The sequence below is a fragment of the Coregonus clupeaformis genome, chromosome 19, assembly GCF_020615455.1.
Source record: "Coregonus clupeaformis isolate EN_2021a chromosome 19, ASM2061545v1, whole genome shotgun sequence".
Lineage (NCBI taxonomy): Eukaryota > Metazoa > Chordata > Actinopteri > Salmoniformes > Salmonidae > Coregonus > Coregonus clupeaformis.
Genome location: NC_059210.1, coordinates 38,312,821 through 38,340,010, shown reverse-complemented (window position 1 = coordinate 38,340,010; position 27,190 = coordinate 38,312,821). Strand labels below are relative to the sequence as shown.

General features: G+C 41.9%; 1 protein-coding gene and 1 non-coding gene across 2 annotated transcripts in view; both read left to right on the top strand.

Moving 5' to 3' along the window:
• LOC121559016 (carbohydrate sulfotransferase 8-like) overlaps window positions 1–27,190 on the top strand; it is a 123,188-nt gene that overhangs the window by 66,031 nt on the left and 29,967 nt on the right. The window lies entirely within an intron of this gene.
• LOC121559027 lies at window positions 10,839–10,891 on the top strand. The gene has a single exon (XR_005998646.1). It is a non-coding gene; the product is annotated as a U7 small nuclear RNA (small nuclear RNA).

The window sequence follows — 27,190 nt, the reverse complement described above, 5'->3', positions numbered from 1 at the left end:
CTCTACAACAAAGCTTTCATAGTGTCCAACAAGCTTTCTTTGGCCTTAATCTTGTTCTGAACACCTCCAAAACAAAGGTCATGTGGTTTGGTAAGAAGAATGCCCCTCTCCCCACTGGTGTGATTACTACCTCTGGGGGTTTAGAGCTTGAGGTAGTAACCTCATACAAGTACTTGGGAGTATGGCTAGATGGTACACTGTCCTTCTCTCAGCACATATCAAAGCTGCAGGATAAGGTTAAATCTAGACTTGGTTTCCTCTATCGTAATCGCTCCTCTTTTACCCCATCTGCCAAACTAACCATGATTCAGATTACCATCCTACCCATGCTAGATTACGGAGACGTCATTTATAGATCGGCAGGTAAGGGTGCTCTCGAGCGGCTGGATGTTCTTTACCATTCGGCCATCAGATTTGCCACCAATACTCCTTATAGGACACATCACTGGACTCTATACTCCTCTGTAAACTGGTTATCTCTGTATACCCGTCGGAAGACCCACTGATTGATGCTTATTTATAAAACCCTCTTAGGCCTCACTCCCCCTATCTGAGATACCTACTGCAGCCCTCATATACAACACCCATTCTGCCAGTCACATTCTGTTAAAGGTCCCCAAAGCACACACATCCCTGGGTCGCTCCTCTTTTCAGTTCGCTGCAGCTAGCGACTGGAACGAGCTGCAAACTGGACAGTTTTATCTCCATCTCTTCATTCAAAGACTCAGTCATGGACAGTTGTGGCTGCTTCGCGTGATGTATTGTTGTCTCTACCTTCTTGCCTTTGTGCTGTTGTCTGTGCCCAATAATGTTTGTACCATGTTTTGTGCTGCTACCATGTTGTGCTGCTGCCATGTTGTGTTGCTACCATGTTGTTGTTATGTGGTGTTGCTACCATGCTGTGTTGTCATGTGTTGCTGCCATGCTATGTTGTTGTCTTAGGTCTCTCTTTATGTAGTGTTGTGGTGTCTCTCTTGTCGTGATGTGTGTTTTGTCCTATATTTTTATTTTTTATCCCAGCCCCGTCCGCGCAGGAGGCCTTTTGACTTTTGGTAGGCCGTCATTGTAAATAAGAATTTGTTCTTAACTGACTTGCTTGGTTGAATAAAATGTTAAATAAAAATAAAAATATATAAATAAAAAGAGTCCCTTGTGATGTGAGGCCAGGATGATTAGAGAAGATGTGACTGACCATTACGATAATTATGCCAGGGTTAATGTAAAGTGGTATGAATGCAGCAGGCTAGTGGATTGATATACAGAAGAGATTTGCTACAGTGTGCTACACTATGCAGGCTTGTGGATTGATAGACAGAAGTGATTTGCTACAGTGTGCTACTACACTATGCAGGCTTGTGGATTGATACTGTACACAGAGAGTGCCTGTTTTGTTCCTCTGCCATAAATAGTACCTTTGTTCTCAAATAGTCCATAGAGGATCCTTTTGAAAGTCACCCACGCTGCATTGTCAACAAGTAAGCCGCTCGTCTGCCTGTACAGAAATATTGACTCTCTTCCTCACTTTGTGGTTCATGATCAAAGTCTTACTGGTGTAGATCTCAGGAACAAAAATATTAAACGCAACATGCAACAATTTCAAAGATTTTACTGAATTACAGTTCATATAAGGAAATCAGTCAAATGAAATAAATACATTTGACACTAATCTATGGATTTCACATAACTGAGAATACAATGGGTGACATGTCTGGTGATATGCAGGCCATGGAAGAACTGGGGCATTTTCAGCTTCCAGGAATTGTGTACAGATCCTTGCGACATGAGGCCGTCTATTATCATGCTGAAACATGTGATGGCGGCGGATGAATGGCACGACAATGGGCCTCAGGATGTTGTCACAGGGTTGATAAAATGCAATTGTGTTCGTTGTCTGTAGCTTATGCCTGCCAATACCATAACCCCAATGCCACCATGGGGCACTCTGTTCACAATGTTGACATCAGCAAACCGCTTGCCCACACAACGCCATAAACGCTGTCTGCAACCTGCCCGGTATAGTTGAAACCGGAATTAATCCGTGAAGAGCACGGATGCCAGTGGCCATCAAAGCGTGCCAGTGGCCATCAAAGGTGAGCATTTGCCCACTGAAGTCGGTTATGATGCCGAACTGCAGTCAGTTCAATACTCTAGTGAGGACGACGAGCATGCAGATGAGCTTCCCTGACAGTTTGTGCAGAAATTATTCGGTTGTGCAAACCCACAGTTTCATCAGCTGTCCGGGTGGCTGGTCTCAGACGATCCCACAGGTGAAGAAGCTGGATGTGGAGGTCCTTGGCTGGCGTGGTTACACGTGGTCTGCAGTTGTGAGGCCGGTTGGACGTACTATCAGATTCTCAAAAACGACATTGGAGGCATAGCCATGGGAAGCAGGAGTGCTGAGTGTGATGCAGCATCCCGTGAAAAATCGGAATAAAAAAAATATATTAATAAAAAATCGAAATCAACCCGATTAAAATGCAATGGCTGTTTACCATAATGGCTGGCTTTAAGACCATGCGGAGCATTGCTCGGAGAGCAGCTGCCAGCCTGTGAGCCTTTTCTGTCACTTTTAGAAAGCAGAGGTCAGACACAGTTCCATTTGCTTTGCCGGTCAGCTGTTTAGAGAGTGCACCGATTGCTTTGAATTTGATGTTGGCATTTGAACTTGGCCTTGTAAGCCTTGTTTTAATCTGATAATCGGGGGTTAATTTAATTGGGAATTGGGAGGTGGGGGAGCTCTCCTTTTTGGTGACCATTTAAACCAAAAGCTGTTTTATTGCCATTAAAATATAGGTTGTGTTAGCTGTATGCCTAATTTATATTTTCATTAATTTGCCCAGTAGGATAGTGCAATTTTGGTTTCATGTTTTGGTATGAAAATAAACACAACTGAACAACTTGCTATTTAGAGCATTTCCCCAAAATACATATTTTGTTTATGGCTTCAAAGACAATAACAATTGTAGGCTATAATAAATGTGCATTGTCATGCAGTGACAAAATGATAATTGAGATAATGCAAATAATGAATGATTACCTAGTTGGACTAACTTTGTTTTACTTCTTGCTGTAGATCTACATCATCATCCTCTGCCTGCACCCCTACCTGTAGCCTACCTGTAGCCTACCTGTAGCCTACCTGTAGCCTACCTGTAGCCTACCTGCCTCTGGTATAATGCATTTCCACCTCTCACTCTATCAGTCTTGCTTGTCCATCTTCCTGAATTAAAATGTGATATTCTAACAGATCAATCTTGCTGGCATAACGTCATTAAATATTGCTAGGTTATTTAGCTATAGTGTGGATGTAGGGCTGTTTTTGTATATAATGAGCACCCAGATGCTGCGTAGGCAACACAATAATATCAGACAGAGACAAGCTGGCCTGGGGAAAAATGTTCGCGGCCGCCTCCGTGTTGTCTACTATGTTGTAATATTAATATTCTCGGAGCAGTCTTGTTGATAAAAAACAAATCTACAATACCGGTCAAAAGTTTTAGAACACCTACTCATCCAAGGGTTTTTCTTTATTTTTACTATTTTCTACATTGTAGAATAATAGTGAAAACATCAAAACTATGAAATAACACATATGGAATCATGTAGTAACCAAAAAAGTGTTAAACACATTTATTCAAATAGACACCCTTTGCCTTGATGACAGCTTTGCACACTCTTGGCATTCTCTCAACCAGCTACATGAGGTAGTCACCTGGAATTCATTTCAATTAACAGGTGTGCCTTCTTAAAAGTTAATTTGTGGAATGTCTTTCCTTCTTAATGCGTTTGAGCCAATCAGTTGTGTTGTGACAAGGTAGGGGGGATATACAGAAGATAGCCCTATTTGGTGAATGGATGATCTCTGCATGTGTATTTCCCACCGTAAAGCATGGAGGAGGAGGTGTTATGGTGTGGGGGTGCTTTGCTGGTGACACTGTCTGTGATTTATTTAGAATTCAAGGCATACTTAACCAGCATTGCTACCACAGCATTCTGCAGCGATACGCCATGGAGTGCTGCATCAGATGACCTGGCCTCCACAGATGGTTTGGGATGAGTCGGACCGCAGAGTGAAGGAAAAGCAGCCAACAAGTGCTCAGCATATGTGGGAACTCCGTCAAGACGGTTGGAAAAGCATTCCAGGTGAAGCTGGTTGAGAGAATGCCAAGAGTGTGCAAAGCTGTCATCAAGGCAAAGGGTGTCTATTTGAATAAATGTGTTTAACACTTTTTTGGTTACTACATTATTCCATATGTGTTATTTCATAGTTTTAATGTCTTCACTATTATTCTACAATGTAGAAAATAATGAAAAATAAAGAAAAACCCTTGAATGAGTAGGTGTTCTAAAACCTTTGACCGGTAGTGTATATTCGCAGAATGTTTCCATTCCATTGTGAATAATGCAGATAGGCAAATACAGAAATGAGCAGGGCATTGAAGTTACATGGAACATCTCTGAATTCAGAGCAACAATTTTGGTGGGGAGACAATCACCCTGTCATAGTAGACTGTATGCCCCATTCCACAAGGGTGACTTCATATAGCCTATAGCAGGGGGTCTGCAACCTTTTTCATATGAGTGACAATTTACAATTGATTCTACAATTTCTAAAGATCTGCGTGCCAGTTATGATTTTCATTTAAGCATTGTAGGCTACTCAACTGTGCCCCGAAAATGTCTAACTGCCCACAAACTGAATAGCCTAATTCTAGCTGTCTACTACGCAGAGGCGCTGTCCATTCAGTCACACCCCACGGAGCTCCACTATGCCTACCTGTACCGAGGTGCTGTCCATTCAGCAGGTGCTGAATCATGGGCGCGGCCTTAATGTGTAGATTTTTCTTCATTCTTGGTTGAGTTTGTTTGTCTTTATGCGTCCTTGTCGATTGTAGCCCTAAGTAATTCATTTGATGTATGGCTTTTATTTCAATGCATGTGTAGGATTTATCTGGCATAGTTTACATTCGCAGTCAACTGTTTATGCTCCGGTTACTTTTACTTTCACATTGATGTCGGTATTTGAAGTCAGCCTTGGTAGCGTGTATTATGCATCTATTTCATGTTGCACTGTATGCGGCGTTCCACAAGTAGGCTAAATGAGTCAATGTAGCCTATGTATGATGAGGTTGAGTAGTACATTGTACATGCCATTCCACAGACTTTAAAACCGAATATAAACCGAATATTGCAGTGATAATGTCTGGGGAATTGTTTATTTTTTTTGCTGTCCTCCAACAGAAATAAGCTTTTTGTGCGTATGGAAGATTTCTGGGATCTTTTATTTCAGCTCATGAAACATGGGACCAACACTTTACATGTTGCGTTTATATTTTTGTTCAGTATAAATACCTTGTCACATTACTGATACAGTGTCATAAAGGAAGGTTCAGGAATTTTGCCTAATTCCCTTCAATTATATTCATTGCAGACGCATTTCGGAGTGAGCTCCTTCGTCAAAGCACTGTCACTTTATTAGTGGTCTGCTCTCTGTGTCTGCAGCCTTTGGCCTGTGTATTCAGGCTGTAAAGCATCCAGTGTTTTAACATTTAGTTGTACTGCATTTCTCACAGTGATCATCTGGTCGTTTACCTGAACAGATTAGTTCCTTCTGATGTTTTATTCAGAAGATGTTTTCTCTCAGAGGCCTTGCTTCATATCATATCGCTTGTCGTTGCCTTGAATAGATGTGAGCTCAACAACTGTCCTATGAATAACACAAAGCCCAATGAATAATACATTATGGAGGACTGTGTGTGTGGGTGTGTGTGGGGTTGAGTGGAATGGTGCCAAACACACCATGAGCTCACTTTACAGGTCAAAACACTGACCCCCTCTCATATATACTGTATATACAGTAATATACATCAAATATACAGTATATATATGTTTTATTGTCACATACAAGTTAACCCAAAGTCCAATACAGACACAGTAAACACAGTGAACTTAAAACACAAAACATTTGAAACATTTACAGTAAGTCCCAAACAGACACAGTAAACACAGCAGGCCCGGCGCCAAGATAAAGTGTTTACGGGGGCAGTTGAAATCGACCCACGTAATCAATTACGCAATGCCAGCCTACCATAAACACGTTTCCAATGCGTACAGTTTCATTTGCAACCACGAAAACCAATAGGCTACCAAGAATGTATCTATTACTATGATGAAACATACCGATATATAGCTATACCCATGGGGCATCATTTGGGTTCTTGCATTGGAATTATATTGAATTCTGCTTATATCATGCTATACCACAATAAACATAAAGTCCAAAGGCCGAGACCATTGAGTGCTTTTGACCAAGAAGTGACAGGTTGCGGGAAATCTCTACTGCACTCAATTAGCACCATGGACAGCGCCTTACACACTAAAGCAAGGCCATTGAAAAGTTAGACTGGCTAAGGAAGTCATTTTGTCATTCTAAACCCTAGGTTTTTGATGAAATGACGCCACTGGCTATATCATCAAGATTTTGAAAAACAAACAACCAGCTAAATTGTTTCTTACCTTTTCAGAAGAGTTGCAGCCTCCTTGATGTTCTGTGGAACTTCCTGAGTAATAGATCATTCCATTCTCCCCAAAATCTTCTTGTAAGATCCACCTCAAATGCCAGTTGGATTAGTTGTGCCTTCCTCGGGTGTACCATGCTTCTTCTGTGCTGACTGAATACATTTGTCAAAGTGGAAAATGAGTTCTCGTAATACATGTTTCAGTGCAGTCGGCAAAGCGGAGAGACTCCCAGAGAATCGTTGCAGGATATCAAGTGGGGTCCATTTGTCCTCTTTGTAGCCGGAGCGGGTGATTTCAGTCTGCAAAAACTGGTGAGCGACACTAAACTCCGCTTCCACCAAATCTGTTTTTGCTTAGATCCAGCAGTGGTTTCACTCTTTTCACATCTAGAAAGTCATGTCTCTCTGGGTCAAAGGGCACACAGGGCCTCCACCAGTTGGCTGTTGCATTCGCTGAATCGTTCTGACATTTCATCAATGACAGCATCCAACGTGCTGAAGAATTGTCTTTTACTCTCCTCTGTCCGGCTGGCCTATTGTACTGTCGTTTGCTTGGAGTTGGTGGTGAATCAGTGCACCTCAGCCTCTCAACACACTCCAACGCACTGCGGACCACTTTGACCCCAGTGTAAAAATCTGTTGCGTTTGCCTGGAGTCATTTGTTTGGAGGATTCTGTGCATCATGGTGGCTGTAAACTGAAGGCCGGGGTCCGTCATCGCCTTCAGCAGCCCTGTAGCCTCGAGTCGTATTCTGTGTTGTACGAATCAATCAATCAATCAATCAATTTTATTTTATATAGCCCTTCTTACATCAGCTAATATCTCGAAGTGCTTTACAGAAACCCAGCCTAAAACCCCAAACAGCTAGTAATGCAGGTGTAGAAGCACGGTGGCTAGGAAAAACTCCCTAGAAAGGCCAAAACCTAGGAAGAAACCTAGAGAGGAACCAGGCTATGAGGGGTGGCCAGTCCTCTTCTGGCTGTGCCGGGTGGAGATTATAACAGAACCATGCCAAGATGTTCAAAAATGTTCATAAGTGACAAGCATGGTCAAATAATAATCAGGAATAAATCTCAGTTGGCTTTTCATAGCCGATCATTAAGAGTTGAAAACAGCAGGTCTGGGACAGGTAGGGGTTCCATAACCGCAGGCAGAACAGTTGAAACTGGAATAGCAGCAAGGCCAGGCGGACTGGGGACAGCAAGGAGTCACCACGGCCGGTAGTCCCGACGTATGGTCCTAGGGCTCAGGTCTCTCAGTTGGCTTTTCATAGCCGATCATTAAGAGTTGAAAACAGCAGGTCTGGGACAGGTAGGGGTTTCGTAACCGCAGGCAGAACAATTGAAACTGGAATAGCAGCAAGGCCAGGCGGACTGGGGACAGCAAGGTGTCAGCATGCCCGGTAGTCCTGACGTATGGTCCTAGGGCTCAGGTTCTCAGAGAGAAAGAGAGAACGAGAGAATTAGAGAGAGCATACTTAAATTCACACAGGACACTGGATAAGACAGGAGAAGTACTCCAGGTATAACCAACTAACCCCAGCCCCCCGACACATAAACTACTGCAGCATAAATACTGGAGGCTGAGACAGGAGCGGTCCGGAGACACTGTGGCCCCATCCGAAGAAACCCCGGACAGGGCCAAACAGGAAGGATATAACCCCACCCACTCTGCCAAAGCACAGCCCCCGCACCACCAGAGGGATATCCTCAACCACCAACTTACAATCCTGAGACAAGGCCGAGTATAGCCCACAGAGGTCTCCCACCACAGCACAAACCAAGGGGGGCGCCAACCCAGACAGGAAGATCACGTCAGTAACTCAACCCACTCAAGTGACGCACCCCTCCTAGGGACGGCATGAAAGAGCACCAGCAAGCCAGTGACTCAGCCCCTGTAACAGGGTTAGAGGCAGAGAACCCCAGTGGAGAGAGGGGAACCGGCCTGGCAGAGACAGCAAGGGCTGTTCGTTGCTCCAGAGCCTTTCCGTTCACCTTCACACTCCTGGGCCAGACTACACTCAATCATATGACCTACTGAAGAGATAAGTCTTCAGTAAAGACTTAAAGGTTGAGACCGAGTCTGCGTCTCTCACATGGGTAGGCAAACTGTTCCATAAAAATGGAGATCTATAGGAGAAAGCCCTGCCTCCCGCTGTTTGCTTAGAAATTCTAGGGACAATTAGGAGGCCTGCGTCTTGTGACTGTAGCGTACGTATTGGTATGTACGGCAGGACCAACTCGGAAAGATAGGTAGGAGCAAGCCCATGTAACGCTTTATAGGTTAACAGTAAAACCTTGAAATCAGCCCTTGCCTTAACAGGAAGCCAGTGTAGGGAAGCTAGCACTGGAGTAATATGATCAAATTTCTTGGTTCTAGTCAGGATTCTAGCAGCCGTATTTAGCACTAACTGAAGTTTATTTAGTGCTTTATCCGGGTAGCCGGAAAGTAGAGCATTGCAGTAGTCTAACCTAGAAGTAACAAATGCGTGCATTCTATATCCGAGAGTAATTTCACAATGCTGTCACTTCTTTTAACAACCACTGACACAGTAGCCAGGGGTCCCCTTCTCCTTTGGCTTTGTTTGGGTAATTTGGCGAAGCCAATTTCTGATATCCATCGTGGCAGTGGCAGATTAGCTGGTTCGAGCTAGTTAAATAGGCTAAGGCTAATAACACTAATGCTTTTTACAGCTAGCTAAGAAGCTAACTAAACTCTGTAGTGGTGGGGCGTGAGGCAAAGTGAGTGAAGCAGCTTCAACGGTAAACTTGACCCCGCTCTTATAAATCAAAATCAAATATTACAGGCTTTTTATGGAAACCCAAAGGAGTCATACCTAACCGCCCCAGTGACTTTCCATACCCCCCTGTGCACACCGCAGTCTGCTCTGACCATTGTGCTGACACAGCGGAGATACAGATTTTGCACCAACCTGTCACTCAATCATTTTAACTTTTGGGGTATTTTTATATAAGGACATAAAACTAAAACTGAGGGACACACATTTTCAACTGAGGGGGATAAGCCCCTTTTTGCCCCCTCGTGGAGCCGGGCCCGAAACACAGTGAACTTAAAACACGAAACATTTGAAATATTTAAGTCCCAAACAGACACAGTAAACACAGGGAACTTAAAACAAAACACTTTTGAAATCCTCTGAGTCCTAAACACACCAACAGCTCTGTACAAACAAAGAAGGCAGGAAGGAAGGATATATGGAGGGCTTAGGCAAGGTGTTGAAGGAAGGAGAGATGAACGGGATACAGTAAGGTAAGTTGTTGGCAGGGTGTTGCAATGTGGGCGAGAGAGAGAGGGAGGAAGGGAGGAGTAGAAATGGAGGGGTAACCCACATGAAAAAATACTACAGTTTACTATAGAATACTACAGTAATTACTAAAGAATTCTGTAGGAAACTGTAGTATACTGTAGAAAACTATACTACACACTGTAGTGTAGTACTTACTATAGAATGTTGTAGTACACTGTAGAATACTACAGGGCACCAGGTAGCCTAGCGGTTAAAGTGTTGGGACAGTCATTGAAATCTCGCTGGTTCGAATCCCCTAGCCGACAGAAAATTCTATATATGTGCCCTTGAGCAAGGCACTTAGCGCTAATTGCTCCTGTAAGTCGCTCTGGATAAGAACTTATGCAAAAATATATAGTAAATACTACACTTTTTAAACTATATTAAATACTACAGTATTTAATTTGTACATACCTTTCCCATTCTCCTCCCCCATATCCTAAATTGTGCCACCCATAAGTAAGAAATATACAAGTATGTACTGAGTATTCCAAACATTAAGAACACCTTCCTAATATTAAGTTGCAGGGATGCTGGCCCATGTTGACTCCAAGTTGGCTATATGTCTTTTGGGTGGTGGACACACAGGAAAATGCTGAGCGTTAAAAAACCCGGCAGCATTGCAGTTCTTGACACAAACCGGTTCGCCTGGCACCTACTACCATACCCCGTTCAAAGGCTCTTACATTTTTTGTCTTGCCCATTCACCCTCTGAATGATACAAATGCACAATCCATGTCTCAATTGTCTCAAGGCTTAAAAATCCTTCTTTAACCTGTCTCCTCCCCTTCATCTACACTGATTCAAGTGGATTTAACAAGTGATATCAAGAAGGGATCATAGCTTTCACCTGGATTCAGCTGGTCAGTCTATGTCATGGAAAGAGCAGGTGTACTTAATATTTTGTATACTCAGTGTAGACCATACATCGTGTTCCTTACATGTTATAGAAAATAGCAGAAGTGCTGAACTATCTGTTCAGACCCCAGTCCTACCTACCTACAGGTTATGTAAAATGTGTTCTTTTAGTATTTCTCCAGTAGGTTTCCTCAAGAAGAAAGCCTCTGCTTCTATGTCAACGATAATATATCAAAAACACTATTGTAAATGCTTCCATAATGTAGATAACACTAGAGTAAATTCTACAGTATACTACAATCGCCATTAATTACTCAAGTATATACTACAGTTTTATTTTACTACAGTATTTATACTATAGTTAACTGGAAATACTACCGTCTATTACAGTGAATACTACAGTAAAGTCTGCAAAAACACTACAGTGAATACTATCGTATTTATTCCATAATATACTATAGTACTTTTTCATGTGGGAAGGTATGTTGTTGCAATGTGGGGGAGGTAGGGAGAGAAAGAGAGGGAGGGAAGGTAGGGGAAGAGATGAAGGAGGTGCAGTAAGGCAGGGTGTTGGCAGGGCGTTGGCAGGGCGTTGGCAGGGTGTTGGCAGGGCGTTGTAATGTGGGCAAAGACGAGGGAGAGAGTCCAAAGTGTTGATTCATTCTATAAAGAACTGTCAGAGACACAGTAGACTAGACACCCTCCACCCGAGAAGACACTGTGACCTGTCAGCTGGGCAGAGTGATGGAGTGTAGGGCGTCCACACTGTCTGAACAGACGGCTGCATTGCAAAGACAGACTAGACCAGGGATTGGCAACTGGCTGCCCCCACCCCCTTTTGTAGGCCCATGGACCAATACAAAAATTAAACAAATATAAACTTTAAAATTAAAAACATTTATCTTCGCTGTCATCAGGGAGGCTGCTAAAATGTTTTGCTCGCAAGGTGGGGTGCGTATCGATGTGGATACGCAGACCCACGAGCCACTGCGGCCCCTCATGATGAGTTATGTTTATTTGTGGCCCCCACCCCCATCAAATTAGCCCATCCCTGGTCTAGACACTATACAACCCCAACATGACTAAAAAGACAGTCTAGACTATACAACTCCAACAGGACTAAAAAGACAGTCTAGACTCTATACAGCCCCAACAGGACTAAAAAGACAGTCTAGACTCTATACAACCCCAACAGGACTAAAAAGACAGTCTAGACTCTATACAACCCCAACAGGACTACAAAGACAGTCTAGACTCTATACAGCCCCAACAGGACTAAAAAGACAGTCTAGACTCTATACAACTCCAACAGGACTAAAAAGACAGTATAGACTCTATACAACCCCAGCAGCACTAAAAAGACAGTCTAGACTATATACAACCCCAGCAGGACTAAAAAGACAGTCTAGACTCTATACAACTCCAACAGGACTACAAAGACAGTCTAGACTCTATACAACCCCAACAGGACTAAAAAGACAGTCTAGACTCTATACAACCCTGGATGCTTTGCTAGCAATAGACAACAAGTAATCCACAGGGGCCGGCCAATTGGATCCCAGTCTGCTTAAGTGTGCAGTGCCCATCATTGTTGGCTCAATAACCCACATTTTTTATTAAACATTGTTATCAGGAAATATTTCAAAAGTATGGTAATCAGCTCTTGTGCTGCCATTCCATAAGGACGGGGATAGTAGTGATCTTAATAATGATTTTGTATTTTGGATGCAAACCAATGAGGGTTTAGGCCTGGGCAATTTCTTGATGTACATAAAGGTTAAGTCTGAATTTCTTGAAGTACATAAAGGTGTACCACAGGGGTCGAAATTGTAAACTTCATTTATATGCGGATTATGCTATTGTGTACGCTATTGCCCCAACTGTAGAATCAAAACTACAGTCAAATTCTATAGCTATGCGGGAATCCCTTGCGGATGTAAAACGTGTGCTTAATACAGGCAAAACGAAACACAAGTTGTTTTTAAACTCTCGTAAGAATGTTTCAGATGAACTACATGTTCACTCATTAGATGGTTCTCCAATCGAACATGTTCCCACATATGAATTCTTAGGCATTTGGATTGATATGGATTTGACGTTTAAAAAACATATACTATAATAGTATTTAACATGATTTTTGAATGGCTACCTCATCTATGTACCCCACACACACAATTGTCTGTAAGATCCCTCAGCCGAGCAGTGAACAGATTCATCCACAAAGACCAGGGAGGTTTTCTAATGCCTCGCAAAGAAGGGCACCAATTTTTTTCTTTTTTTTTGAAAGCAGACATTGAATATCCCTTTGAGCATGGTGAAGTTATTAATTACACTTTGGATGGTGTATCAATACACCCAATCACTACAAAGATGCAGGCATCCTTCCTAACTCAGTTGCCAGTGGAAGGAAACCACTCAGAGATTTCACCATGAGGCCAATGGTGACTTTAAAACAGTTACAGAGTTTAATGACTGTGATAGGAGAAAACTGAGGATGGATCAACAACATTGTAGTTACTCCACAATACTAACCTAAATGACAGAGTGAAAAGAATGAAGCCTGTACAGAATAAACAAATATATTATTTTAATGCATCCTGTTTGTAATAAGGCACTAAAGTAAAACTGCTAAAAATGTGGCAAAGAAAGGAACTCCATGTCCTGAATACAAATTGTTATGTTTGGGGAAAATCTAACACAACACATCACTGATTCTTCATATTTTCAAGCATGGTGGTGGCTGCATCATGTTATGGTTATTCTTGTCATCGACAAGGACTAGGGAGTATTTTGGGGGTTAAAAAGAAATGGAATGGAGCTGAGTACAGGCAAAATCCTACAGGAAAACCTGGTTCAGTCTGCTTTCCAAGACACTGGGAGACAAATTCACCTTTCAGCAGAACACTAACCTAAAACACAAGGTCAAATATACACTGGAGTTGCTTACCAAGACAACATTGAATGTACATACAGTGGGGAAAAAAAGTATTTAGTCAAATTGGTTGTTGATCATTGCTAGACAGCCATTTTCATGTCTTGCCATAGATTTTCAAGCCAATTTAAGTCAAAACAGTAACTAGGCCACTTACAGTGGGGGAAAAAAGTATTTAGTCAGCCACCAGTTGTGCAAGTTCTCCCACTTAAAAAGATGAGAGAGGCCTGTAATTCATCATAGGTATACGTCAACTATGACAGACAAAATGAGAAGAAAAAAAATCCAGAAAATCACATTGTAGGATTTTTAATGAATTTATTTGCAAATTATGGTGGAAAATAAGTATTTGGTCAATAACAAAAGTTTCTCAATAGTTTGTTATATACCCTTTGTTGGCAATGACACAGGTCAAATGTTTTCTGTAAGTCTTCACAAGGTTTTCACACACTGTTGCTGGTATTTTGGCCCATTCCTCCATGCAGATCTCCTCTAGATCAGTGATGTTTTGGGGCTGTCGCTGGGCAACACGGACTTTCAACTCCCTCCAAAGATTTTCTATGGGGTTGAGATCTGGAGACTGGCTAGGCCACTCCAGGACCATGAAATGCTTCTTACGAAGCCACTCCTTCATTGCCCGGGCGGTGTGTTTGGGATCATTGTCATGCTGAAAGACCCAGCCACGTTTAATCTTCAATGCCCTTGCTGATGGAAGGAGGTTTTCACTCAAAATCTCACGATACATGGCCCCATTCATTCTTTCCTTTACACGGATCAGTCGTCCTGGTCCCTTTGCAGAAAAACAGCCCCAAAGCATGATGTTTCCACCCCCATGCTTCACAGTAGGTATGGTGTTCTTTGGATGCAACTCAGCATTCTTTGTTCTCCAAACACGACAAGTTGAGTTTTTACCAAAAAGTTCTATTTTGGTTTCATCTGACCATATGACATTCTCCCAATCCTCTTCTGGATCATCCAAATGCACTCTAGCAAACTTCAGATGGGCCTGGACATGTACTGGCTTAAGCAGGGGGACACATCTTGCACTGCAGGATTTGAGTCCCTGGCGGCGTAGTGTGTTACTGATGGTAGGCTTTGTTACTTTGGTCCCAGCTCTCTGCAGGTCATTCACTAGGTCCCCCCGTGTGGTTCTGGGATTTTTGCTCAACGTTCTTGTGATAATTTTGACCCCACGGGGTGAGATCTTGCGTGGAGCCCCAGATCGAGGGAGATTATCAGTGGTCTTGTATGTCTTCCATTTCCTAATAATTGCTCCCACAGTTGATTACTTCAAACCAAGCTGCTTACCTATTGCAGATTCAGTCTTCCCAGCCTGGTGCAGGTCTACAATTTTGTTTCTGGTGTCCTTTGACAGCTCTTTGGTCTTGGCCATAGTGGAGTTTGGAGTGTGACTGTTTGAGGTTGTGGACAGGTGTCTTTTATACTGATAACAAGTTCAAACAGGTGCCATTAATACAGGTAACGAGTGGAGGACAGAGGAGCCTCTTAAAGAAGAAGTTACAGGTCTGTGAGAGCCAGAAATCTTGCTTGTTTGTAGGTGACCAAATACAATGTGATTTTCTGGAAAAAATATTCTCAATTTGTCCTATGTGTACCTATGATGAACTCATCAATGTGTACCTATGATGAAAATTACAGGCCTCTCTCATATTTTTAAGTGGGAGAACTTGCACAATTGGTGGCTGACTAAATACTTTTTTCCCCCACTGTAGTTCTTGCATAGTTTGGAGCTGTGCTTTGAGTCATTGTCCTGTTGTAGGAGGAAATTGGCTCCAATCAAGCGCCATCCACAGGGTATGGCATGGCGTTGCAAAATGGAGTGATAGCCTTCCTTCTTCAAGATCCCTTTTACCCTGTACAAATCTCCCTCTTTACCACCACCAAAGCACCCCCAGACCATCACATTGCCTCCACCATGCTTGACAGATGGCATCAAGCACTCCTCCAGCATCTTTTCATTTGGTTTGCGTCTCACAAATGTTCTTCTTTGTGATCCGAACACCTCAAACTTCAATTCGTCTGTCCATAACACTTTTTTCCAATCTTCCTCTGTTCAGTGTCTTTGTTCTTTTGCCCATCTTAATCTTTTATTTTTATTGGCCAGTCTGAGATATTACTTTTTCTTTGCAACTCTGCCTAGAAGGTCAGCATCCCGGAGTCGCCTCGTCACTGTTGATGTTGAGACTGGTGTTTTGCGGGTACTATTTAATGAAGCTGCCAGTTGAGGACCTGTGAAGCGTCTGTTTCTCAAACTAGACACTCTAATGTATTTGTCCTCTTGCTCAGTTGTACACCGGGGCCTCCCACTCCACTTTCTATTCTGATTAGAGACTGACGAGTTTCAGAAGAAAGTTATTTCTAGCCATTTTGAGCCTGTAATCGAACGCACAATTGCTGATGCTCCAGATACTCAACTAGTCTCAAGAAGGCCAGTTTTATTGCTTCTTTAATCAGCACAACCGTTTTCAGCTGTGCTAACATAGCTATCAATTTGCCTTTTAAAATGATAAACTTGGATTAGCAAACACAATGTGCCATTGGAACACAGGACTGATGGTTGCTGATAATGGGCCTCTGTACGCCTATGTAGATATTCCATTAAAATCAGCCGTTTCCAGCTACAACAGCCATTTACAACATTAACAATGTATACACTGTATTTCTGATCAATTTGATGTTATTTTATTGGACAAAAAAAATGCTTTTCTTTCAAAAACAAGGACATTTCTAAGTGACCCCAAACTTTTGAATGGTAGTGTACAATGTAAATACTTCAGGGAATTAATGTTCATGTGATGTCCCTCAGGCTATGGCAATCATATACAGTGAGCTCCAAAAGTATTGGGTCAGTGACACAGTTTTTGTTGTTTTGGCTCTGTACTCCAGCACTTTGGATGCACTTTTGAAATGATATAATCACTATGAGGTTAAAGTGCAGACTGTCAGCTTTCATTTGAGGGTATTTTCATCCATAGCGGGTGAACCGTTTAGAAATTACAGCACTTTTTGTACAAAGTCCCCCCATTTTAGGGAACCAAAGGTATTGGGAGAAATTCACTTATATGTGTATTAAAGTAATGAAAAGTTTAGTATTTGGTCCCATATTCCTAGCACGCAATGATTACATCAAGCTTCTGAATGTACAAACTTGTTGGATGCATTTGCTGTTTGTTTTGGTTGTGTTTCAGATTATTTTGTGCCCAATAGAAATGAATGGTAAATAATGTCTTGTGTAATTTTGGAGTCACTGTTATTGTAAATAAGAATATAATATGTTTCTAAACACTTCTAAATTTATGTAGATGCTACCATGATTATAGATAGTCCCGAATGAATTGTGAATAATGAGGAGTGAGAAAGTTAGACACACAAATATCATACCCACCAAAAATGCTAACCTCCCCTGTATTGTAATGGTGAACGGTTAGCTTGTCTCGGGTATGATATTTGTGCGTCTGTAACGTTCTCACTCATCATTATTCACGATTCATTCAGGACTACATTTCGCCAAGTTTAGAATTGGCACATACTGTAGGGGACTCTTTTCAGGGTTCAGCTCTTGGGTTTCCAGTGCATTGAATTGTAATGTTTTGGGGCTTAATTTCAAATGGTGCCAAAATATTAGTGTCCTTTTCTTTATATTTACAATTAAAGGGAATCTTCCGAGTTCCGGTCTGCATGCATTATTTAGTACTTTCTTTTGGATATTTAGGATAATTCTCCAGAATTCTGTTGGTAGATTTTCTATTGGGTTTTTCTCCCAATGATAATATCATTATTACGGGTTGGTCACCAAATTTGTAAAATTACACCATTGAATATTTTGCACCAGATTTGGATAGGAATATTTATTTTTGAGAATTTTATTTTCAATGGAGTAAAATGCTTGTGGGCTTTTTCTTGTACCATTTTTTATTTTAATTATTTTATTTAACCTTTATTTAACCAGGTAAGCCAGTTGAGAACAAGTTCTCATTTACAACTGCGACATGGCCAAGATAAAGCAAAGCAGTGCGATAAAAAAAAAAACACAGTTACATATGGGGTAAAACAAAACATAAAGTCAAAAATACAATAGAAAATATATATACAGTGTGTGCAAATGTAGCAAGTTATGGAGGTAAGGCAATAAATAGGCCATAGTGCAAAATAATTATAATTAGTATTAACACTGGAATGATAGATGTGCAAGAGATGATGTGCAAATAGAGATACTGGGGTGCAAATTAGCAAAATAAATAACAATATGGGGATGAGATAGTTGGGTGGGCTAATTTCAGATGGGCTGTATACAGGTGCAGTGATCGGTAAGGTGCTCTGACAACTGATGCTTCAAGTTAGTGAGGGAGATAAGAGTCTCCAGCTTCAGAGATTTTTGCAGTTCGTTCCAGTCATTGGCAGCAGAGAACTGGAAGGAATTGCGGCCAAAGGAGGTGTTGGCTTTGGGGATGACCAGTGAGATATACCTGCTGGAGCGCAGACTACGGGTGGGTGTTGCTATGGTGACCAATGAGCTAAGATAAGACGGGGATTTGCCTAGCAGTGATTTATAGATGGCCTGGAGCCAGTGGGTTTGGTGATGAATATGTAGTGAGGACCAGCCAACAAGAGCGTACAGGTCACAGTGGTGGGTAGTATATGGGGCTTTGGTGACAAAACGGATGGCACTGTGATAGACCACATCCAATTTGCTGAGTAGAGCGTTGGAGACTATTTTGTAAATGACATCGCCGAAGTCAAGGTTCGGTAGGATAGTCAGTTTTACGAGGGCATGTTTGGCAGCATGAGTGAAGGAGGCTTTGTTGCCATTGGGCATGTTCAACCATGGTATTTCCTAATTTTAAGGAGTGTGCTCTGATTCCTGGCCTTTTTCTGGAAAATCACGACTTTGGTTTTCTGAAAGTTGCTGTTGATTTTCCAGTTAATACTGTATTCCCAAAACATTTTAAGTTGTTCCTGTCAACCTTGCTCTGTTGGTGACAGTAGGACAAGGTCATATGCGTAGAGCAGGAATCTGACCTCCTCATCTTTGAGGGTGAGTCCAGGGGCTGCAGATCTGTCCAACAACACTGCTAGTTCATTGATGTAGACGTTGAACAGGGTTGGACTTAAACGGCACCGTTGTCTAACCCTTGTGCAAAAAATGATATTTTATTGTTCAATTTAATACTAGATGTGTTAAAATCGTGTTAATAGATTTTATGATGTCGTATTCTTTACCTCCAATGCCTCTTTGGAGGGTTTTGTAATATAATCCATCCATATGGAATCAAAAGCATTCTTCAAATCAACAAAACATGCAAATACTTTTCCTCTGCTTTTGTGATGAACATGCTGGCTTATTAGTGTTTGTAATGTGTGTATGTGGTCTGTTGTTCTGTGTTTGGGTAGAAAGACAATGTGTTTTTTGCTGAGAGCGTTGTGTGAGGAAGGTTTGTATTGGTAATTGAGAATACAGCATAACAGTTTCCCCATGTTACCGGTGACACATATTCCCTTATAGTTATAAGGGTCTAATTTGTCACCTCTTTATATATATATATGGGGGTTATGAGCCCCTGGTTCCAAATATCAGGAAAGCAGTCACTCTCCAAAACAGGTTGAATAGTTTTAATCATAGTGTCACGACTTCCACCGAGGCTGCCTCCCCTTCTTGTTCGGGCAGGTTTCGGCGTTCGTCGTCACCGGCTTACTAGCTGCTGCCGATCCATTTATCATCACTCCATTTGTCTTGTCTTATCAATCACACACACCTGGTCCTTATCCCTCATTAGTCATTGTATAAGTGTTCCCTCTGCTTCCTTGTCTGTGTGGGTGATTGTTTGTAGTGAGCTGTGTGTAGCTCGGTTGAGCTACCCTTACCTTGTTGTTGCCAGGGTAGAATTTTCCCCTGTGCCTATGTATTATTGGATTCTACCGTTACACACACTCATCACACATAGCCAATGGAATTACGGGTGCTGGAGGTGCTGCCTGGTGGTGAGATGGTAAATCTGCAAGAACCTACTAAACTATTTGAATTGCATTATTTATATAAATGATCATGGGATTGGTTTAGGGGAGAGGAAAATACATGGGATATTTATATACTAAACAAAAATATAAACGCAACATGCAACAATTTCAACGATTTTACTGAGTTACAGTTCATATAAGGAAATCGTTCAATTGAAATAAATTCATTAGGCCATAATCTATGGATTTCACATGACTGGGCAGGGGCACAGCCATGGGTGGGCCTGGGAGGGCATAAGCCCACCCACTGGGGAGCCAGACCCAGCCAATCAGAATGAGTTTTTCCCCACAAAAGGGCTTTATTACAGACAAAAATACTCCTCCTTTCATTAGTTGTCCGGGTGGCTGGTCTCAGACGATCACGCAGGTGAAGAAGCCGGATGTGGAGGTCCTGGGCTGGCGTGGTTACACGTGGTCTGCGGTTGTGAGGCCGGTTGGACGTACTGCCAAATTCTCAAATTCTCTAAAATGACGTTATGGTAGAGAAATGAACATACAATTCTCTGGCAACAACTCTGGGGGACATTCCTGCAGTCAGCATGCCAATTGCGCCCTCAAAACTTGAGAGATTTGTTGCATTGTTTTGTGCACATTTTAGAGAGGACTTTTATTGTCCCCAGCACAAGGTGCACCTGTGTAATGATCATGCTGTTTAACCAGCTTTTTGATATGCCACACCAGTCAGGTGGATGGATTATTTTGGCAAAGGAGAAATGCTCATTAACATGGATGTAAACAAATTTGTGCACCAAATTTGAGAGAAATAAGCTTTTTGTGCATATGGAACATTTCTGGGATCTTTTATTTCAGCTCATGAAACATGGGACCAACACTTTACATGTTGCGTTTATATTTTTGTTCAGTATGGGCCCCATTCTGTTTTTTAAGTGTTGCACTCATGATATGCTCTTTTCTATTCAGCTGTGGGGGTTTGGAGTCAGACAGGCTCTGCTGTACGATAGACAGTTTAGTTTGAGTTAAGTCGGGTCTCACTCTCTGTCCCTCTTCTCTTCTCTCCCCCTTGTGGTGGATATCAAGTGATCTGGAGCAGTGCTCGCAATAGTTTTCCACTTCTATTTTCTATTAGTTTACAATGCTGAACTTGACAAAAAGGGAATGGGAACAATATCAAATAAGGAACATGGTATTCTCTCGCCCTCAGCTTGCAGGCCTGCTCCTGCCCATGTCAAACATGTAGGTGTACTAGCCCACTGGTCTAGCAACCAACACAGTGCTAGGCGAGTGGTGCATTCCACCCACTGGTGCTGGATTGAGGTTAGTGCTTTTCTCCGTGATGGATTGCATAGCTGTCCATTTGTGTTGAGTTTTAATAGGCACAATCTTAGTTACAACACCCCTCTTGTTATCTCACACACACACACCTGTTGTAATTATAGTGCCTTCGGAAAGTATTCAGACCCCTTCACTTTTTCCACATTATGTTACGTTACAGCCTTATTCCAAAATGGATGAAATAAAATCTCATCAATCTACACATAATACCACATAATGACAAAGAAAAACAGAAATTCCTTATTTACATAAGTATTCAGACCCTTTGCTATGAGACTTGAAATTGAGCTCAGGTGCATCCTGTTTCCATTGATCATCCTTGAGATGTTTCTACAACTTCATTGGAGAACCTGTGGTAAATTCATTTGATTGGACATGATTTGGAAAGGCACACACCTGTCTATATAAGGCCCCACAGTTGACAGTGCATGTCAGAGCAAAAACCAAGCCATGAGGTCAAAGGAATTGTCCATAGAGCTCCGAGACTGGTGGGATGGTGTCAAGGCACAGATCTCGGGAAGGGTACCAAAACAATTCTGCAGCATTGAAGGTCCCCAAGAATACAGTTTGGAAGCACCAATACTCTTCCTAGAGCTGGCCACCCGGCCAAACTAAGCAATCGGGGGTGAAGGGCCATGGTCAGGGAGGTGACCAAGAACCCGATGGTCACTCTGACAGAGCTCCAGAGTTCTTCTGTGGAGATGGGAGAACCTTCCAGAAAGACAACCATCTCTGCAGCACTCCACCAATCAGGCCTTTATGGTAGAGTGGCCAGACGGAGGCCACTACTCAGTAAAAGGACAGTCAGACCATGAGAAACAAGATTCTCTGGTCTGATGAAAACAAGATTTAACTCTTTGGCCTGAATGCCAAGCGTCACGTCTGGAGGAAACCTGGCACCATCCCTACGGTGACGCATGGTGGTGGCAGCATCTGGAGACTTGTCAGGATTGAGGGAAAGATGAACGGAGCAAAGTACAGAGAGATCCTTGATGAAAACCTGCTCCAGAGCGCTCAGGGCCTCAGACTGGGGCAAAGGATAACCTTCCAACAGGCCAATGACCCTAAGCACACAACCAAGACAACGCTGGAGTGGCTTCGGGAGAAGTCTCTGAATGTCCTTGAGTGGCCCAGCCAGAGCCCGGACTTGAACCCAATTGAACATCTCTGGAGAGACCTGAAAATAGCTGTGCAGTTACACTCCCCATCCAACCTGACAGAGCTTGAGAGGATCTGCAGAGAAGAATGGGAGAAACTCCCCAAATACAGGTGTGCCAAGCTTGTAGCATCAACAAAGTACTGAGTAAAGGGTCTGAATACTTACGTAATTTGTGATATTTCAGTTTTCTATTTTTAATACATTTACAAACATTTCTAAAAACCTGTTTCTGTTTTGTCATTATGGGGTATTGTGTGTAGATTGATGAGGGGGAAAAAAAACAATTTAATACATTTTAGAATAAGGCTGTAATGTAACAAAATGTGGAAAAAGTCAAGGGGTCTGAATATTTTCCGAATGCACTGTTTGCAGTACAAAGAAATGTGCGCTCTGTTCACAATGGTCTATTCCTAGTCGATGAGTGAGTGTCAAGTTTGTGAGTTTCAAGTAGGGTAAGCTTACAATTTATCCTACCATTTCTACTGATCTGCGTGCCAGTTATGATTTTCATATTCACATTTTCGTGGAACAGTTTAATTTTTTGTTTCTCAAAATCATTGTCATGTGGTTAATAATACAAATCAGAATTAAAATGATAAAAGTCTCAAAGTTAAAATTCCACTAATGTGAGAGCACCAACATCTGCCATATGGACACATTGATTCACCGTGAGCCATTGGCGGCTAAAGAAATGAGCACATGGAACTAAGAGATAGCTAGGCCAATGTAGCAGCAGGCCTATAACTTCCACTGTCAACCAAGTAAAAATACATAAAGCCGACAATTAAAAACAGAAAATATCCTGATGAAAATGCAGGTTCTTTCAATCGCATTCATCTCTCTACTCCGCCTGTCTGCCTCCCTTTCTATTGGTCTTGACTTGAGCTATCGCTGGTGAAGTGCAACATTGTAGCCTATCAAATCAATCAACTGGGTCCAGCCCAATGACTGTATATATGAAGGTCCGGCCGAAAGCGGTCTCTAGCGAACTTGCAATATTGTATATCAACTAGCCTCTTCTGGGCACTCAGAGTTTCCCTCGCCATTGAGCTCGGGACAGACACAGCTGTTTTTGCGCAAAGGGAAATGTGTTCAGGACGTTTCCACTGGAAACTGTAAATGGGATCCTCAGAGCATGACATATCAGCATAAAGGACTTGTTGCGGATAAAAATCAGTATGTGATGACGTAGTGTGCACGAAATGTGCTTCAATGTGTTTCCATCGCATTTTCAACTCTACCAATAGTTTTTTCACAAAAACTGTGCCTACTCTGGTCTTGGCACGTGCACTCTAGCCAACAGCTGGCGGATACAGTGCGGGTAGGCCAGTCTACATAATGAGATTATAATGGATAAGAACAATAATATTTGTATTTGTCAAATGGTAGTCAATCATCGTTCATTTATGTCACCAGAATCAGACCCTCAATATTTATTGGAAAGGAGCATCAAGATCACCATGCACTTTCATCACCCTGTGAAGTTATTTCCTTTGTAGTCATAGCTGCAGGACGTATGGGGTGCTGAGGGTGCTATAGCACCCCCTGAAAAATCGGAAAAATATTAACCAAAATAAAATGTGTGGTTGGATTATAACTTTTTTACAAAAGTGGTGCACTGGGCCTTTACTAGTCCTATATTAGGGGACCGACATAGCCATCTGTAGCACAGGCAAAAATATATAAAATTATATATGGTATGACTTTACTCGCATAAAAACTGTGTACGGAAACGTGGTTAGTGAGGAACTTTTGTCATTCACAATGGATTTATTTTTTTATGTACTGACTTTGTTGACTTACTGTGTGAGGTGAAGGAAAATGACTGAGAAGGTCATCTTATTAGTGGTGGTGAGTTAAGACAGTCAGAAATCAGACATCACCAAATGGGCACTTTCCTACATTTGCGCGCAGCAGGCTAGTTAACCTACTTATATAATAAATATATTATGCCATTTAGCAGACGCTTTTATCCAAAGCGACTTACAGTCATGCGTGCATACATTATTTTATTTTTTTTGTGTATGGGTGGTCCCGGTGATTGAACCCACTACCCTGGTGTTACAAGCGCCGTGCTCTACCAGCTGAGCTACAGAGGACCAGGACTTACTTCTATGCGTGCTCCGTCAACATTAAGAGGACAGTGAAACCAGACACATGCAAATTGCTTACATGTAGCGCTCCAAACAAAATACGATAAAAAAATTGACAAAACTTGTAAATTATGGTATGAAATAAACCAAAACTTGTTTTTCAGAAGTGTAACAGGTTGTAAACTCTGCAAATAACGTTTCCAGTCCGAGAATGAGAACGGTAAATGACTGTAGGACTAATTAATCCATGCATTAACAGAAATGTATGTAGGCTACCCAAATGACTGGGTTTAACAGTACATTTACGGCTAGTGACATATGAAATGGGGAATAAAAAAAAAAAAAGAAACAATCAAAGGGCAAACAATTAACACAATAAAACAATGAATGCGCAAGAATTGGCGGGAGACAGATCAGTGCATTCTGGAGAGAGACTGCCAACATCTTCGCCACACACCCCTACCCTTCTTCTTGTCTCAACATTTAAAATTATACTCAAGACACATTATCTTCGCACATATTTTATATGCATTGCTTTTCACTGACAACCGCATCTCAATAATCAGCTAGGCCTATTGCCACACGCGCTGTCCAATTAGGCATATAGGCCTACCTGCTTGTGATTTGAAACAATCCACAGCTTTAAAAGAAGCTAATGATCCTCTGTGGCTAAGTCATGCTCTCTGGTGAAGTATTAAAAGGTTCTGGATAGAACCAAAAATGTTGCTTGCTTCATATGGCACTCGTAAAGGTTCTGTATTTCTATATACAGTGGAACCCCTTTGTAGGGTTTTTGATCAGAACCACAAGGGGTTCTATATGGAACCAATTTCAGTTCTATATAGAACCTTAAGGGGTACCATATATGAAGCAAGCATAGAACCGTTTTTGGTTCTATCCAGAACCTTTTTTTGAAGAGTGAATCTTATCCTATGCTTAGGTTACTCATCACATTAGTAATTGTATTTTATTGTTAGCCTGTACTTTATTGCAAAGGGGATTTTTTTTCAAACCCCCGCACTCAGCACCCTCTATTCAAAACATCTTCCCATGGCTGTGACTCTATTAGTAACATCCATAACTCTGCACTGGGCTCTTTCTAGTCCTCACCATCTACTACTTCCTGTATCAAAATCTACTGTAAAATACACTAGTTGTTTCAACTGAAAAAAGACAAGTTACCCCCATAGAGTCGATGTCCATGAAATATAATTAGCATACTAAAATAATCCCCATCAAAATCCATGTTTTTTGCATGGGCTGTGTGTCTCAGTCCACCCTATCCACCGATGTTGGCCTTCCGCATTCGTATGAAGTCGGTACCGCCGATCTGCCAACTTCTTTCTGTAGCATCCGAACAGTTTGGGCTACACACTAATGACTCTCACGAACACGTACAGTACATGTCAGTTGTTTTGCTCTAGGATGTCCACATGCCTCACAAGACTCGTCTGAACGTAGCCCACTACCAGTTCAAAAATTGAATGAAAGTATACTGTATATGGAAGCAGCGTAGTGTGAAGGAAAAAAAGGGTTAAATATGGGTAAAAACTTTATTTAAAAAAAAATCGAATCTTTCTTATATCCCTCAGATATAGGACATAAACTTCCTTTTGATCTGTTTTTCCATGTATGAATCTGTTATTCAATGTTTCTATGTGCTAATAGCAGTAACGCCAAATTCAATGTTTAATCAAATATTTTTATTTTCATTTTCTTTGATACCTAAAGGGGTACTACAAATCTAAATCAAATAGCTAAATGATCCTTGGTAAGACGATCTTAAAACAAGTCCATATGTGTCACAATCGTTGAGAGACGGGTCGGACCAGGGTGCAGCGTGAAAAGCGTACATGTTTATTAACTCAATAAACATAAAACAAAACAACGTAACGTGAAGTCCTCAGGCTATACACATACAAGCCTAAACGGAACAAGGTAGGCAACCAGGCTACCTAAGTATGATCCCCAATCAGAGACAACGAGCGACAGCTGTCTCTGATTGGGAATCACACCCGGCCAAACATAGAAATACAACCTAGATCTACCACATAGAAATACACTAACATAGATCTCAACAGAAAACTCACACCCTGACCCAACCAACGAGAGTTCTCTCGATCAGGGCGTGACAATATGTTAGCTTAGTAAACCCCCCCCCCCCCCGGTTTAGACTCTAGGGGGGCACCAGTTTCCTAACAAATGTATTTATATAATCTCATTAGATCAAGTTCAGTTGACTAATCGTATTCATTCTTTATTTTCTTTCTCACCACTGAACAAGAAAGGACAGCACAACTCCATAGAGACTCAAACTTTTCCCTCTCAACTCATAAAAGTGCAACTGTCGCTAAACATTAATGTAGTGAAACAAAGCAACAAAGCCAACTCAAACTCCTCCTGATCATCATCACAGCACAGGTGTGTTTACTGACATGTGACCTGGGCTGATGGTGTTCATTCGTTTCCCGTGGGAACCTAATTAATTACACTCTGTCATGTTTTCTGCTCAGCTCAGCACCTGCTTTGGCCCAGCCAATCCCAGTGGAGCCTGTGTGGTGTGCCACTGCTGAGGCTTTGGCCAGTGACCTGGGAATGCAGTGGTGCTAATGATAGTGTGTGTGTGGGGGGGGGTCTCACTGTCTCTGACACATGCACATACACAGAGTAGACACTTGCAAAGACACACACAGAGACACTCGTACAGACGCACAAAGACACTCTTGCAAATACACACACATACTGTATACAAACGCATGCTCACACACATGTATAAACAACGTATGCTCACCAATGTGTATAAAGGCACAACTACACACACACGATCAAAAATATAGAATAAACACATACTGTAAACTCATCTGTAAATCCTATCATTACACAGTCCTGTCCACTCTTTACATTGCAATCATGGATGTAATATTCTAGAGGGATACCAGTTGCCTATTAAAACGCCTATAGGATCTTCTTTACTGGTGTGTGATGTATGACTCA